This window comes from Misgurnus anguillicaudatus, chromosome 4 (genome assembly GCF_027580225.2).
Source record: "Misgurnus anguillicaudatus chromosome 4, ASM2758022v2, whole genome shotgun sequence".
Lineage (NCBI taxonomy): Eukaryota > Metazoa > Chordata > Actinopteri > Cypriniformes > Cobitidae > Misgurnus > Misgurnus anguillicaudatus.
This window is the reverse complement of record NC_073340.2, coordinates 25,900,492-25,917,463: the sequence shown is the minus strand read 5'-3', so window position 1 is coordinate 25,917,463 and position 16,972 is coordinate 25,900,492. Positions and strand designations below refer to the sequence as shown.

General features: G+C 35.1%; 1 protein-coding gene across 2 annotated transcripts in view; it reads right to left on the bottom strand.

Moving 5' to 3' along the window:
• The window catches only part of grin2cb (glutamate receptor, ionotropic, N-methyl D-aspartate 2Cb), a 72,129-nt gene extending 56,795 nt beyond the window's left edge, over nucleotides 1-15,334 (bottom strand). Inside the window, exons 1-2 of one of the 2 annotated variants that reach the window (XM_073867058.1) lie at nucleotides 15,275-15,334; nucleotides 7,894-8,092 (exon numbers count right to left, since the gene is read on the bottom strand). The gene's annotated coding sequence lies outside the window, so the exon portion shown is untranslated. Of the gene's footprint in view, nucleotides 1-2,291; nucleotides 5,994-7,893; nucleotides 8,093-15,274 lie in introns of those variants that run through there. The other variant, XM_055176616.2, reaches the window with a different exon arrangement.
• Between the last annotated feature and the right edge of the window lie 1,638 nt (nucleotides 15,335-16,972).

Below are 16,972 nucleotides of genomic sequence, written 5' to 3'. Positions count from 1 at the left end.
GCCGGTGTGAATGTACAGTTAGGGTTGTGTATCGGCAAGAATCTCGCTATTCGTATCGCAATACCAGTGTTGCGATGCAATATGTTGCGGTGCATTGCGGTACTGTAAAGGCAGGTTGGTATATTGGGATATTTTCTGTTTTGGGAATATAATAGGATATAAATTTAGCTGTTATTGAGAACACACTGCTAAATGCAAACCTTATTAAAAAAAATGCTAGTACTTTCCTATGCTAGCAGTTTTCACTGTTTAAAGAGCAACTATTGTGTGATTCACGTTTTTACATTTCCTTTGGTGTGTAGGTGTGTATAAGTACATGTTAACGATATGCAAAATGTAAAAACCTCAAAGTAAACGATGACGCGAGTTATCGTCTCCAACGTAAATCTCTTTTCTTGGACTACAACAAACACACGGATTGTCTGCAACAGTTTACTTTCCTGGGCCGGTTGACGTAGACAAGACCGACATTATCATAATTCCTCCCGCTTTGACTCACAGCCTGTAAATTAACTCCTGTCAGCATTGCATTGTGTGCGAATCTTAGCTGGCCAATCAGGGACACAGCACTTTTCAGATCTATGAGTTTTGTACAAAATCATTCCATTTAAGGAGGCAGGATATATGGAGCTACAAAAATTTACAATGTGTGAAAAATAATGTGTTTTTCTAACCATAAACCACCCGAACACATTGTATTATACCAAATACAGAAAATAACGTTGTTTTTTAGCAATGAAATAGGTGCACTTTTAGAGACAAGAAATGTGCTATCTATTGGTTGGAATGTAAACTCCAAACGAAACAACTGGCATGAATTTTTCACAATTTTATATTTTATTTTTACGATATCAATATTGCAATTTTTAGTGGACGGTGCAATGACGACAAACCAACAATCACAATGCTCATGTGTACTTTTTTTTACATCCCTATCAGCTGCATTTCTTTTAAACAGAGATTACATGGCCAGAACCGTATTTAGTATTCCATACAACTCATTGTGTTCTCAATTTCTTTTTTAGGGTGATGAAAGGTGAGAAAGGTCTCATGAAGGGAATGCCACATTAGTGTTTTACAACAAATCTACACGTATCACGTTTCATCACATCAACTGTATTGTTTGTCTGATACCTCACCATTATTTGCTCTTAGATACCCAAGCTCGAGTCTTAAACAATCCATCTATACAGTCTATACTGTACAATCTATAGTCTGTCTAAAGACTCCTATAAAATTATAACAGTGGAATCAATTGGCATTATCGAAGTGATAGATCCGCAGTCTCAAGCATAACATTGCCATTTACAACATTTGTAACCTGTGTGGCATTGCACACGGACTCCGACATTAATTGTGATGTATTAGTCACAGTCCAAACAGTTGTGATTGGACATTTACTGATGATCTTTTTGGCAATAATCAGAGTCTTATGTCTCATGAATGCTAAGAGGGTCCGGAGTGTCTGTTAGGAGAAATACATCACAATAACAATTCAGGTTTGTCTAGTGGTCTCTCATCACAGGAATACACTCCCATACATAAACAGTATACATATGAAAAGATTATCTGAGATGATACTTGTGCATTAGATTACTGACAAAGTGTTTAAATTTATGGACTTCTTTCTACTTTGTGATATTATTAAATATTTAAAACTAAATACAATACACATACGCACATACGTATATCAATGGTAAGCCTCATTTCCTCATAGACACATGTTTTACAGCATCTTGAATTTGTATATAGACATAAATCATGAGGAAAAATTTACAATCTCTCTCCTTTGACCTTGGCCAATTTCCTGTCTACAATGTGTGGATATTAACTTCACAATCACACCATAAATAATGTGTCATTGTATTCATTTTTCTATGATGCATAATTGCCACCTTTGCCCCCTATACAATAATTTACAGATTCCACAAAAATTAAATACCTACAGGTGTGTCAGTTTCCCTCTCTATCCAGTTTAATTGTATGGAAACAGCACCGGCATCTCAGTTAAACTGAGACAGACAGCGAGCTGATATATGCACGCCTCTGACAAAAAGTCCCAGTGCAGGTATTCGTCTGAATCGCATGTGTCAAAAAGCATTGAGATCTTCGGAGATATGCTACCGAGGACTGTTTCTGTACCGCGAGAGTCAAGCAGAGAGACTCTGACGCTCCACCTGTTAACTATGTCAGCTTTAGCCCGGTAGGCATATCACATCCTTTGGACAACAGTGCAAAGCGTCCTACTACTGAGTTAGCAGACAAAAGTCATCGAAAGAGAGTTTTCCTACCTGTGCCGTCTGAATGCATTCGAGCCCGACCCCAATCCGTACATTCTTCCGCTGTGTGTCTCCGTCTTATCTCGCTTCCTCTTTCCTTCCCATCGGCCTTTTCATTCTTCACACCGTTTGTCTCGGCACTTGTGTGAGTCTGCTTGTGTGGCAGCTGAAGACCCCGCTGTGTTTATGCCATCTCTCTCTCTTTCTCTCTTTCTGGCAAGGAGGGTCAAACTGAAGGTGTCAGTAACACAGTAGAAAGCTATGAGGGAACTGAGTGAAAAATAGAGAGACAAGTGTCCAAAAAAGCGGAGAAAGCAGATGTTAGCAGCTCGAGACGACGTTGAGAGGCAGCTGGAGAGTCGCGCCTGTGATCTCTGACTGAGGAAAGGTGCGAGAGCAGGTGGGGAGCTGCGCTGAAAAGCGTACGGTGACTCTCTGTCTGTCTATGTGTGTGCGTGTGAATTTGTAAGGTTGTGTCTTACTCTATAATCCTGAATCTCACGTGGATCTTGTTTACCTTTACCTATAAATTGCTGTAAATGTGCCTAGGATTATATCAAAGTTTTCTTTGCGACTTAAAAATTCCTGTGTGTATTCTGTGCATGTGAGAGAGGTTTGAGGTGGACTAACCCTCCACCCTCATTTAAGACCGCTCATCCATAACCTCCGCCCGCTCCGATACCACCAACCCAGTTCTCCAACCTTGGGGAATAATCATGATGAAATGATCATGCTGAGAAGAGTGTAAAGCTGATTAATATAGATTCACATGAAAGACCGGAGCTTGTGTATCTGACCTTTTGGTCTCTGGTTGAAGTTTGAAGGAGTCCATGAAGATTTTGATGAAATTCGTTCGCTTGCTTTACTCTTTATTCGCTTGAATTCACATCCGCAGGTGCCACTCAAAAAAGATCCAAAAAGTTTGAGATACTATGCTACTGTGGACTGAGGCGATCACAGAAGCGAGCCGAAACGATACCGAAATTAAAATTCAGAAATGATGTTTGTCCAGTTTGTAGAGCAGATGTGCACCTCATCTGTTTGATGTGATCTGCCTTCTGCTCTCCGGACCACAGAACAAGCATCTGATACCTAATCATGATGCGGTACAGATTTATCCTGCCTCCCTCCTGACTCTTCCCCCCCTTCTCATTTACTCAGGCTTTTATTCTGTCTCTCTCTCTCTCTCTCTCTCTCTCTCTCTTCTGAGCCCTTTCTCACTGGTGTATTTCTCTCTTTGTATTACTTTTTGTTTTGGTTTGTCTTTCCAATGTCATTTGATAAACTCTCTCTACATTTTAAGCCTTTCCTGCTTCTTGTCTTTTTAATAGAGAGGAGCAGGTCTGACACACGAGACATTGTCCTGTTGATTCTCTGTCTCTCATTCTTTTTTGTCTTTTTTTGGCTGCCTTCCTCTCTTTGTCGCCATCTCTGACACTTGGAGTCATCCCTCAACATCCTTCAACCTTGTCTGTCCTTCAGGTCTGTGGTTGATCCAATGCAGTTTTGTCCTCGTATAAGCTGGAAGGCTATTACCAAATCTGTCCACGTTCTCACGGCATTGTTGAAATCAACACACACCCAGACAGAGACAAAAACAGGCGCAGACTTTGTTTTAAGGCTAATAATAGTTTCTATTCTCTAAGCTTAGCCTTCACTGTTGACATTTTTGGAAGTGAAAAGAAGGTAAAACGTGACTTGGCTAATTTATTATTCATTTTTGGTAGTTTAATTTATTATTCATTTTAGTAGTTTCACTGACATTTTTAGTGTAGCCCAACCTGTTTTTCTGTCATGGTGATGACTTAACCTTACCTCTATTCAAGACTCAAAATAAAAGTCACTCAGCTGACCAGTAACGTTTTACGGCACAGTAATTATTTTTTACTAGGTACTGCAACATAGTACGTGGATTTTATGAAATTGTAAAAATATTTTGATGTGAAAGGTGTAATTTAAAGTTTTAATAAAAGCAAGGTCGAGCGGGTGCATGCAGTCACCCGCGGTTACGAGTCATCCAAATATATTTTTAATGATATTCGGGTCACGGTCGGTTGGGTCGACCGTGACCAATTAACTGTTTTAAACAATTACTACTTTTTTAAAATGCGGGCCAGGAAGCGAGTCAGGTAGTTTTTTTGCGAGTTGCGGGCGGGTTAGCTGAAAACGTTGGTCGGGTGCGGGTTGTTATACATTGACCCATGCATCAATGATCAGAGCAAAATGTGTAGTATGATGCGGACTAGTGCTAGGCAATAATTCGATAACGATAATTTTAAAGGGGGGGTTCAATGGTATTTCAAGCATTCTGACTTATTAACACAGTTATAGAGTTGTTTCCTCATGCTAAACGTAGGCAAAGTGTCAAAAAAGCAGTGGGGCGTGTGTTACAGAGTATTTTTGTGCCAAATGCACTTCGCCAAGGTTTGTACAAGTTTCGGAAAGTTTTTTTTCAATTAAAGGTCCAACTGACGTTTTAGGGGTTTTCTATACGTATCACTTCTTTATATGGGCACTTCCCCCGGAAAACCCCGCCCACCCGTCAATCAGTGGGAGACGCTAGAACTTACAAACATTCACATCATGCGACAGCTTTGTTTAATTTCAAAACTCAACAATGGCATGAATGAAGAAGTGTGTTTTTGGATGTAAGGAGAAGAAATCCAGCCTTATGAAAACAATGGATATAGTTTATTATCCGGGGTAGCAGCGGATAATGTTTGTGAGTGAATCATATGTTGTGAATCATAAGTTATAACTGTTGTATAGAGTTACATGACTCGTACTCGCTCCACACGCGGTAGTAACTCCTCCTCCTTCATTTTTTCGTACGTTATCGGAAAGATTCGGTAAAGCTAATCTTTCTTTTATAAATCTGATTAAACTAAAGACTCTTCGGAGATATAAAGGATGTCATACTACTCTATATGTACTCCAGATTAACATCAGAAATGCAGAAAAAACAGCGTGTGTTACGTGAGCTTTAACAATATAAATTTCCCTGATAAACCGATAACGACAGTTCGATAAGTGATCGATAATGTTTACGCACTGTGCATATTGTTGAGCAAGTTGAAGTAGTGGAGTAAGATGAGGCAAGTTATTTATTTATTAGTAGAGCCTTATGATTTTTGCAAAACGGATAAGGCAGACGGAATCACTGAATCCAAATGCGCGCAAACATTTTACTTTTGTGTAATGTTGGATGCGCAAACAGGGTTCGTCAAAGCCTGGAACACAGCAGACAAAATAGGTACAGTATACTGTACTTTCTTTCAGCGCCCGCCTTGCGTCACACGTCCGCACAGCTTTAAAAGTATATTTACAGGACATTCACAAATTCAGCAAGCTGAGGAAAAAAACACCATTGCAGTGAATATACTGTATGAGTGTGCGCTCCCACAGCAACGGGACACTCTTGACATCCATTTATCAGCGTCTATAGCTCATATATGTATAACACACGCGTGATCACTGAACTAAGTTTTCTTTCTTGTTTAAGTGAACATAACAGCTGGATGTTACTCAGTATATTGAAACTTAAAGAAGTCTGTCTTGGGTCTTAAAGTGACAGTAGCCTGCTGCTTTCTGTGTCAGAAATGTGTTGATTTCATAACAAATATATTTACATTTAATACAGATGCCTGAACATTAAAACAAGATTTTAGTATTTGTATTTGTCATTTTCTGAACAAAAAGTAGTATAAAATCAATATTAACTGTGAGGTTTTTACAATTTTCATTCAGGAGCAAAAATCTGTCTTTAAATTTGACAGGAATAAAGATTTGTTATTTATCATAATAATTATCGATATCGACTAATATGGAAAACATTTTCTTGATAATTTTTTTGGACATATCGCCCAGCCCTAGTGTGGACACATTTTCTGCGACCCGAGTTCGATTCCCGCTCGAGTTCCTTTGCTGATCCTGTACCCCTCTCCCTACCCTGTACTTTACTGTCCTCTCCTATACACTGTCTATAAAAAATAAAGGTAAAATGACCCCAAAAATAAGGAAATTTAAAATAAAAGCAAATACATTTTTAAATGGTGTGTAAAAATGTGGGTCACTAAATACGGCATTGGGAGGTGTTGCAAAAGCTAAATTTGAAACCTGTTTCTATTCACCATAGCAGAGTTATACAATATCACCATCATGGTGATAGATCATAAATTGTACATTACAAAAGTCTTTATGCATTGAGATTTTCCTTTCCAAAATGTAGAGAATTATGCATAAAGGTTTATACATATAAGTGTTCAGAGTAGGGATGCATAATGATTAATCGCAATTAATCTTGTTTACATCATATATGTATGTGAACTGTGTATAATAATGATGTATATATAAATATGTACACATGCATGTATAATTTCAAGAAAAAATATATATATATTTATATATTAAGTATTTATATTTATATACAATATAAATTATAGGTAAATATACAAATGTATATACACATGTAACCATTTCTTAAATATATACATGCATGTGTGTGCATTAATTTATACAAAGTATAAATAATCATACACAGTTCACACACATATATGATGTAAACAAAAACTTTTAATACACACACACATAAACTTTTTATTCTGTATCCCTAGTTCAGAGATTAAAAAAGGTTCATTTAAAACTTTAAATTAAATGCTAAAAATAGATAAATAGTGTGAAATAGTAAAATTACTACTTAATACTTTCATGGTTTGGTTTAATTTCAGGAAATTGAAAAATCTATAAAGGCTTACATCAGTATAGCTGATACTGCAAATTAAACTTTCTACCTCTAAGAGAGATTTTAAATGTGACATCACTACTATAATCAATTAGATTTAGAATAAGCACATACGATGGGTTTTCTAAATATAAACTACACTATTTAAAAAATTGTATGCCAGCTTTAAAGTCTCACTGCCTCATTTCATCTTCCATCCTCTCTGAATGAACTCTCTAACTTGTCTAAATCACTTTGAGCACATGCCAGCTTTTAGGAAACTAAAAATACTATGGTGCTATTTTGGAGGAGGCCTAGCGACAAGACACATTGGCAGTAGGAGAAGCCAGTGTGACTCTTCACTTTAAATACAGTACGCTTAAGCTAAACTGTGCAACAAAATTGACACACTAGATTCACTCACAACACAAGAGCTCCAAAACCTAGTAAGCCACCTCACTGCCTAAAGTACATACTTCAGGAGTATACTAACCTAAGTGCATCTCAATCAGTTCTGGAAGAGACCAATGTTGCTTTTAAAGAGCAAATGGATTCAATGCACACCTAACAGACCTAAAAAAATTGCTGTTCTCCAACTTGGAGGACCAAGTTTCTGATATGTCTATTTCAAGAAGGAGAATCGATTTTTGTAGTTTATCATAGTATTGACCAAAATATTTCTGTTTGAATATTAATATTGTTCATCTTATTGTTGAGGAGCTGCTATGTACAATATTTTCATTTTTATTTTAGTTCTGTCACTGTGATTGTGCCTACACTTGTAGAATAACTGCTTTTTATTAATGGCAAAACGTGTTTTGTGAGTCATGTGACCTGTGCAGTTATAGCGTGTAAAAACACAAAATCTCTTGTTTAGATACAAAACTTTCTCACCCGTCTGAATTTAAATGCAGAAGCTTTGAATTCCCGATGTGCAGCCGGTACTCATGTCAGATCCTAGGGTAAAATGCTATGCAGTCAAGAGCCCCCTGAGGGTTCAGGTGGAAGTTGCCCGTCCATCACGTATCTATAGCTTTAGCAGATAACATGCCAAGAGCAAAAAACTGCCAACCTTATGCTGCATCAAGAGGGCCTGCAAAAGCAGCAAGTAGCAATATTGTGTTAATAAATAAATGCTGCCTTGCATATAAATCAGTCCAATCTTTTGTCTTTCAACTATAAAATGTGTAATGTTTTGCTTGCTATTTTTAGATAGACTTTGTTGTGAAAAGCCAGAAAATAAGAAGAAAATGTGTATTGGGTTGAACTTTGTTCTTAAAACTCCCTTGAGAGTCTGCTTGAAAAATCAAACGAGTCTTGATTCTGACCGTAACTTAGTTTTAAATCCTTAACATTTCAAAGATTCATAAACAATATTAACATATCAGATGATACCAAGTCGAGTTTAGAAATCCCATTACATGACAGTATGTTTTTATATATATATATATATATATATATATATATATATATATATATATATATATATATATATATATATATATATATATATATATATATATATATATATATATATATATATATATATATAAGAGCTGGGCATAGATTAATCTAGATTAATCTCATACAAAATAAAAGTAAATTTTTGCATAACATATGAGTTTGTGCTGTGTGTAATTTTTATGTATATATATATAAATACACACACATTCATGTATGTATTTAAGAAACATTTACATGTGTATATATATTTATTTATATTTTTAAATATTCTAAATTATATATGAATAAAAAACAATATTTACATAAAACATTTCTCTTAAACAAATACCTCGTCGAAAATAACAAATGTTTTGGGTTCCTATGTAATCTACGTGTTGTTTATTTTGCTTGCTATATAAATAAACTACTTTAAAAGGACTTTGTTGTTATTTATTCTTCGCGGAGTTTACCGGAAGTTACGTGAGGACCACCAAAGCAGCTTGTTTATGTTGTTACTGCTGAAACCGTCTATAGGCATAGAGAAGATAAAGATAAACAAGACAACTGAGAAATTAAACTGACCTTTGCATCCTTGATTTGTGAATGCAATTATAGATCTTCATTACTCTCCAGATGGTGAGACGTGACTAAATGTCTTAATATTCATTATATGGGTCAAGGACAAAACAAGCTCCTAAAAACTTATTTAAAAAATATATTTTGGTAACACTTTACTTAAAGGGGTGTTCATAAGACTGACATGACACCATAATCATGACATGACACGTATCATGAACATGAAGGAGATTTTATGCACATTTATGACAAGTGTCATTAAGGCCTAGTCCACACGGACACGGGTATTTTTATAACCAGAGTTTTTCCTCCAAAAAAATCCCCTCCACACATGCTCGGTTTAAAAGAAATTTCCGTCCACATGAAAGAGCAGAAACACACTATCAAGCGCTGTCAAGAGCATCCCACACCAGCAGGCGGCAAAAGCCACCTTGGCCAATCAGAAGCCTAACAAAAGTGACATAGCAAGGCAAACACCCTGGTTTTACTGTCTACACAACAACACTGCAAACGGCATTTCTTAAAATCCTCACCCTGGCAGGGGTTTTCTGTGCCCTGATACTGCGTTTTTGTGTGGACAACAGCCGAACCGCGTAAAAAAAGTCACGGTTATAAAAATACCCGTGTCCGTGTGGACTACGGACTAAGTGTCATTTGTTCAGTTACCTCATTTTTAATGCAAAGATAATATTATTTGACTTGTCTTTGTTATAACAACTTGACATAAACCAATACATCATAACTTGTTATAAATCTGTCATAAACATGACATAGCAGAATAATGATCAAACTTAAGAAACTACCTAGCTTTATAGGTTAACATTACATTCATCTGTAAAAAAAAATGTAAATACCTTAACCAAAATGTAACAGACATGCAGTCAAAATATTATATTTAACTTTATCTATGTGCACAATACACACAGAGGGTTTTGACATTTTCTGATATAACAAAACTTAAACAATTTAATCAATTTAATTGAATGTAATTAACTGTTTTCCAGTTCTATATGGACCCAACGCTGCATGCATGGCTTAACCCATCATTGTTCTGTTTACATTTAATTTTAGGTGAATTGGTCTCCATATGCAATGAAATATAATTTTTCAATTTTAATTATTATTATTATTAAATTATTGATTTTATTTGTTAAACACATGGACTCCCTTTAAATTTTTTGTTAAATCAACTCAGATGTACAAGTCATTTCAACTTACTATTATTTATCTTGAAAAGAGATGAATTGTTATAACTACAGGTGAGTTGTTATAACTTATCAAATTAAGTTGACTTTTCTCAACTATATTTTATAAATTGTGGCAACTCATCTCTGTTGACATGACTTGTAAATCTGAGTTGATTTAACAAAAAAATTTAAAGCAGCAAAATATTTTTTACAGTGTGGAAACTTAAAAAACATCATGGACTAAAAAATATTTATGATGTTGTTATAAAACAATTTGACAGAGTATTAACACTTAATGACATTTTAATGAGAAATTCAATTTGTATTACAGGTAAAAAGGGGTCATTTGTCTTGGTAATGTCAAGTTGTCATGACAAGTTTTGATGTATTAATGTCAAGTTGTCATAACAAAGACATCTCAAACAATGTCATCTTTGCATTTAAAATGACACAATTGAACGAATGAAACTTGTCATAAACATGTATAAAAGCTCCTTCATGTTGATAGCACATGTCATGTCATGATTATGAAAGTGTCATCACTCTTATCACTCTTAACACTCCTTCAAGTAAAGTGTAAAAATAGGTTAAATGAGTCAGCAACAATGTGTTTAAAATGTTTTGTTTATTAAACATTTCAATTACATTTTATTGTTTTTTGTCACAATATTTGGAAAAAAATCAGGTACAACCAATCAGTCTTTGCCAGATTTAGTTTTAATGTGCTCCCCATGTAATGCTGTCTAATGATTGTTATTTAATAGTGGCATTTACAATTATAATCCTGAAAATAGTTTGAAAGTGTAAAACAACTTAAAACTAAGATTTGAGATTTATAAAGTTAAGAACAATAGCCTAATTTAAAAAGATATAGCCTAAAAATAATTATAGACAACCTAAGCTTGCATTTATCAAAACTAAAATTAGGCCTATTTGCTAAATTATTAGTTTAATCAAATTATTATTTTTATTTCTCAGGAGACTTTCTGGTTGGACCACCTGATTTCTGCAATGAATTACATTTAACAGACTACTTGGATGCTGCTATAAGCTTTTGCCTGTGATATCAAATTCAAAAATATACTTCTTTAAATATGTGATTAATAAAATATTATTTTATCCATTTTTTGCATGGTTGCACCTGACACCGAAAGTAGCTATTTTACAATTTAAATCAATTTCAATTCAAAGATTTTCAGAGAAATCTACAAACTTTTCATTCAGCTATAAAAATATATATATATATAAAATTATCCTAACATCCCACCAACTACTGATATTCGTGAAACATTATTTCATTAGGTTTAAGTAGCCTGTTAGATGCACATTTGCTACAGATCACGTATTTTAGATTTTTTTAGGGACACTTAAGATTTGCAAAGAAACAATATATATATATATATATATATATATATATATATATATATATATATATATATATATATATATATATATATATATATATATATATATATATATATATATATATATATATATATATATATATATATATATATACATATATATGCTTATGTAGGTTTGTTACAAATGTGTTTACAAAAGTAATTAAGTACATAAAGGTAAAATGTGAACTTTTGTCTGAGAGGAAGCTTTTCCAAATCCTTTCATTTGAGTAGTCAATCCAAAAATGTTATTTCAGTACAAGTTTAAACTATATCAGTCACATTAGCGAACAAATTTCATAACAATTTTTTTGTAAACACTATAATGCTTTTGTGAGATCACACTGAATGTATATTCACACAAGGTGATAAGAGGAAAGTCAAGTGGTTTGTAAGGTAACAAATCAAAGATTTCCCTATTGTAATGAAGAAGCACACAGGCCATTGTTTAAAAAACACATTCCCATAAGGAGAAATAAGAATGAATGTATCTTTTGTCCTTTTAAATATTTCACAATCACAAGTGCTCTCTACTCTTATACAGACACACAACCTAGTGATCTAGTTTCCAAAAATAGACCCTTAACGTGGTTTGACAACTCCATTAAACCACAGGTGAATTAATTGCAAATTAATTATTAACATCGAACTGTAACATAGTTGATATTCTCACTTTAATAAGGACACCGATTTTCACAAGGATTAGAATGACAGAGGGATGGACAACTGGACAAACTTAATGATCATAAAGCCTGAAAGAGCTTGCCAGATGGCTGTCTGCGAGGTGGAATGAGTTTTGACTCCATCTGCGCAGACACACCTGTGGACTATCTGTCTGTTGTTTTGCTAACCATGAAAGTGGTAAAAGATGAAGCATCCAAATACTGTGGCTCGGTACGGCACGTCCTATCTGACCATTAGGACAGCATAGCCTGGGGTGAAGGGCATGCTATGCAAATTCATCTGATATAATCACCACAAGACTAGATCAAGGATTTATCAAAGGGGGCAATTTATGTTTTTGACATGAACCATGTTGAATCACCATTTAATGTAAATAAAGCGACTCACCATGAATATTTCATTGGGTGCAAACATTATCTGTTAAAAAGCACATCTCTGAAGAACACATCTAATAAATTAATGCTGTATTCAAGCTTTCATGACAGTAAAGAGATATAGAACAGCACAATGTTGTAAAATGAATGGTATTGTGCTCAACCAATGGGTTACAAACCAAAATACATCACAAATCAATTCTAATGGGGTCCAAATGGTAGAAAACATATACTGAAAGCAAAAATAAAATGCAAACCACATAATCGTGTGTAGTTAGGAAAGGCAGAGAAAACAATTTAGTGGTTGATGTTAAAAGCATAAATTGGTAAACTCCAATTTGGGTAGCTGGAATTCTCCTCTAAGGCCCTATTTTAACAATCTAGGTGCATTGTCTAAAGCTCACAGCGCAACATCTAAATTGGCGTGTCCGAATTCACTTTTGCTAACTTAACGACGGGAAAAATGGTTTGTGCGCCGAGTGCATGGTCGGAAAGAGTTGGTCCTATTTTCTTAATGAGAATTGGGAGTATTTTGGGCGTAACGTGCAATAAACCAATGAGAGTCTCAGCTCTCATCCCCTTTAAAAGCCTGTTGCGCTGGCGCTATGTCTAATCCCTATTTAGATGACGGACTTTGTAAACTGAAAAACTAAGTGGAGGAAGAAGATCCCCAGTTTAAGATTAATGTTAAATAATTGTGTTATTTTACAGTTGTATTGAAATTGTTATTTTTTCATTAAAACCTTTAAAAATCGTTTTCTTTTAGTCATGGAAGTAAAAAGCAGACTTTTAATTGATTTAAATGTATGGCTATCCAAAATCATCAAAAAATTATTTACAAGTATGTAAGATAAGGTTTGTACTCTAAAAATACTTTATTTGTAACAAACAGGAGATATAGAATTTACAAACAGCTCTCCGACGTTTCAGCACTTGGACAGCGTCACAAGTTTTTTAAGCATTACTTAAAAATGTTTCTCATCTCACCATATCCACAGGTACAAAGTCATCATATACAATAAATCTGTGAGGTAGCATTTAAAAAAAAACATTTAAAAACAGATGCATTTGTTTAAAGCAAAGCATTTATTTACTAACCAGCTACAGGTGAAGCAGCTCTTTGCGCCTTCTAACGTCTCATAATTCGTCATCATTTAAGTCCAAGAGACTCAATAATAATCTTTTACATTCAATCCTTTAATCTTTCATATTTAAAAACGTTTTTGTGCGGTTGTGCATTCATGTGTGTGATAAGCAAACCCGCGTTTTCGTCCCGTTTATAGGCGCATATTACTAATGCGCTCTTTAAATAACAAAAAACATATTGCGCCATTGACTTTAGACTTTAGACTAGGTTTTTGTTGGTCAATGGCGTAGTCTATTTTAGTTGCCTCAAAATAGCAACGCGCCAACAATGCGCCTGAACACTCCTCGTTTTCAGACCAGAACGCCTATGGGCGCAAAAGGGAGCGCAAATGCATTTGCTATTTAAACAACGCGGCGCTAAACGTGAAAATTATAATTGCACAGGGTGGAAACTAGCAAAATACACTTGCGTCGCGCATTGGATAAACATACTAACATAATCTTATAGCAAGTGTAACTTATGTAACATGACATCACTATGACATCACTCCTATGTTTTAGTACAATCTGCTTTTTTCTCGAGTGGCGTTGGATTTGGAGTGGTGCTTTATTTTTGATTTCTGATAAAAATTAGTTACATTTTTATTGAAAATCAAGCCAACCACAAAGCTTTTTGGTTCAATAAACAAATTCAGTAGTGGGAAAAATTTAGGATCTGAGTCCTGACCCAAAATGACAATAACTTCTCTACAGAATTGATTCTGTTTATCTGTGTATGAGAGGGGTCTCTGTTGTCCTTGCTTCTTGTATACCCATACCATACCATTACATACATCCCTGCATAAATAATTGAATGTCTTTCCTTCGTTTCTGACAGCTGACCCTGTTTTAGATTATTACTATGAGGCCAAACACAAGTGAAGGCCAACTGACCAGTCCACAGGGACCTTACTGCTGTTCATGCATCAAATAAACCTTCATAACTGCCTGACAGGTCCACTAATTCATTGTGTCACAATAAAAGAGGCATGCATGTATGCATGTATGTGTAGATGCCTGCTCTCGACCTTCTATTAGTGCAATAGGTCACCCATTTGTCTAAGAGTGACAAATGTGTCTTAGAGTCACCCTATGCCTTGAAGAAAGGCACATCCTCTCCCAGTATGTTATATAGGTCCAAAATCTGTGCATGCTTTACAGTGTTACAAGACAACAATGTCCATCACTTAAAACACTCAATTTTATATCATATGAAAACTGAATAATGTATGGCAACTATCTGAGGACGGCCAACTTGTATTTTTTATGAGAATTCACCTTAAACAGGCAACGTGAATGTAAGACCTCAGTAAGAACAGAACATCTGAGAAAAAGGAATTTGGACACTTGGCATAAACCAATGGACGTGCATAACTGCAAGTTACAAGATTCAAAGCAGCAAGTTAAAAAATATCTGATTATCTGACATTACTCTGTTCATAGCTATGAGGAGTGTGCCATCTGCAGGCTGTTTAATACCTACCAGTATATGTTGAACCTGGATCTGGATTCTTCTACATCCACATCAGACTTCTGTGGAAAGGCCAAAATATCAACCTTTGGTTTAGTTACACATATTTGTAAATTCATATAAACATTTGGTTTACAGAGAATGTAGATCTGAGAAAAAACAATTGCAACCATGATAGAAATTCTATTGGATATATTGGTTATAAAGTGAATTGTCTTGATTTTAGCACTACACAAACAAATCTGTAATGGTATAAAGGGGACATTTCACAAGACTTTTTTAAGATGTCAAATAAATCTTTGGTGCCCCAGAGTACATATGTGAAGTTTTAGCTCAAAATACCACACAGATCATTTTTAAAGCATGTTAAAATTGTCACTTTGTAGGTGTGTCCTTTAAAATGCAAGTGAGTTGATATCTGCACTAAATGGCAGTGCCGTGGTTGGGTAGCACAGATCAAGGGGCGGTATTATCCCCTACTGACATCACAAGGGGAGCCAAATTTCAATGACCTATTTTTACATGTTTGCAGAGAATGGTTTATCAAAACTAAGTTACTAGGTTTGACTTTTTCACATTTTCTAAGTTGATAGAAGCACTGGGGACCCAATTGTAGCAGTTAAACATTGAAAAGGTCAGATTTTCATGATATTTACGCTTTATTGGTAAAAACAAGACGGAAAACTCATATGGAGTGAACAGTAAATCTAAGTTGTTCTGGTTGGTAGGCGTACTACTTGTCCTGCTTCTCCTCCATCATAATTGGAGGGCTGGATAAAAAGTGACTTTACCGAGAGCCACATTTTGATAAATACAAATATTGTGATCAGATTAATAATTGTTTTACAAAGTACCTTACAAAGTAACGTTTCAAAATGCATAAATATTATGTAAATTTGTTTAGGGAAGTTCTTTTATTTTTTTCCATCTATGAATACACACTATAAAATGTAGGTACCTAAACATTAAACATGTGAAGTGAACACATAACAGAAGTAACAGACTATCATATTACCAACCTATGTTAAAAGTTGTATCCATTTAAATTCCTGTCAGTAATGGTGGTGAACGCCAAACGCACAAGGATATCAGAAAAAACAGCTTAATTTCCTGTTCCTCACCAAGATCTTGGGAACACGTTGTGCATGCTGGGTACAAAGTAGTAGCTATGTCAGTGGTTATAAAAGAACTTCCTGATTTGTTTTTTATTTGTATCAATACAAATAAATACTATTTTTAGACAGCCACTGAATGCGCACATGATCAGCCCCGCTATCAACAAAAATTAGTTACTAACTCTACTATCGTTAATAAAAGCCTAGAAGACACCGGTGTCACTGGTGTGGTTTATATAATTTCCAAATGTAGTCATTTAAAATAAAATGTAATCATGAACAATATTTTTCTACAATTAGTGTACTTCCTGGGTGCACGTGCGCATAAAGTAGAACACACCTTTTGGATGGTTTCAGAGGACGCACGTGCGTTGTCGCGGTTACGTGTCCGGGCGGAATTTTTCTTCCGGTCTTTGTTTGTCTGACAAATTGCTAAACTGAACTTTGGGAAATACTTAATCGAAAATAACAAATGTTTTGGTTTCCTAAAGACGAGGGGGAGCGGCGATCATGTATCACCGCAATGTGAAGGGAGGTAAGGTTTGGCAGCCGATCTGTAGTAGTTAAGACATTGGCCGTTTTTCAATCCAAAGGC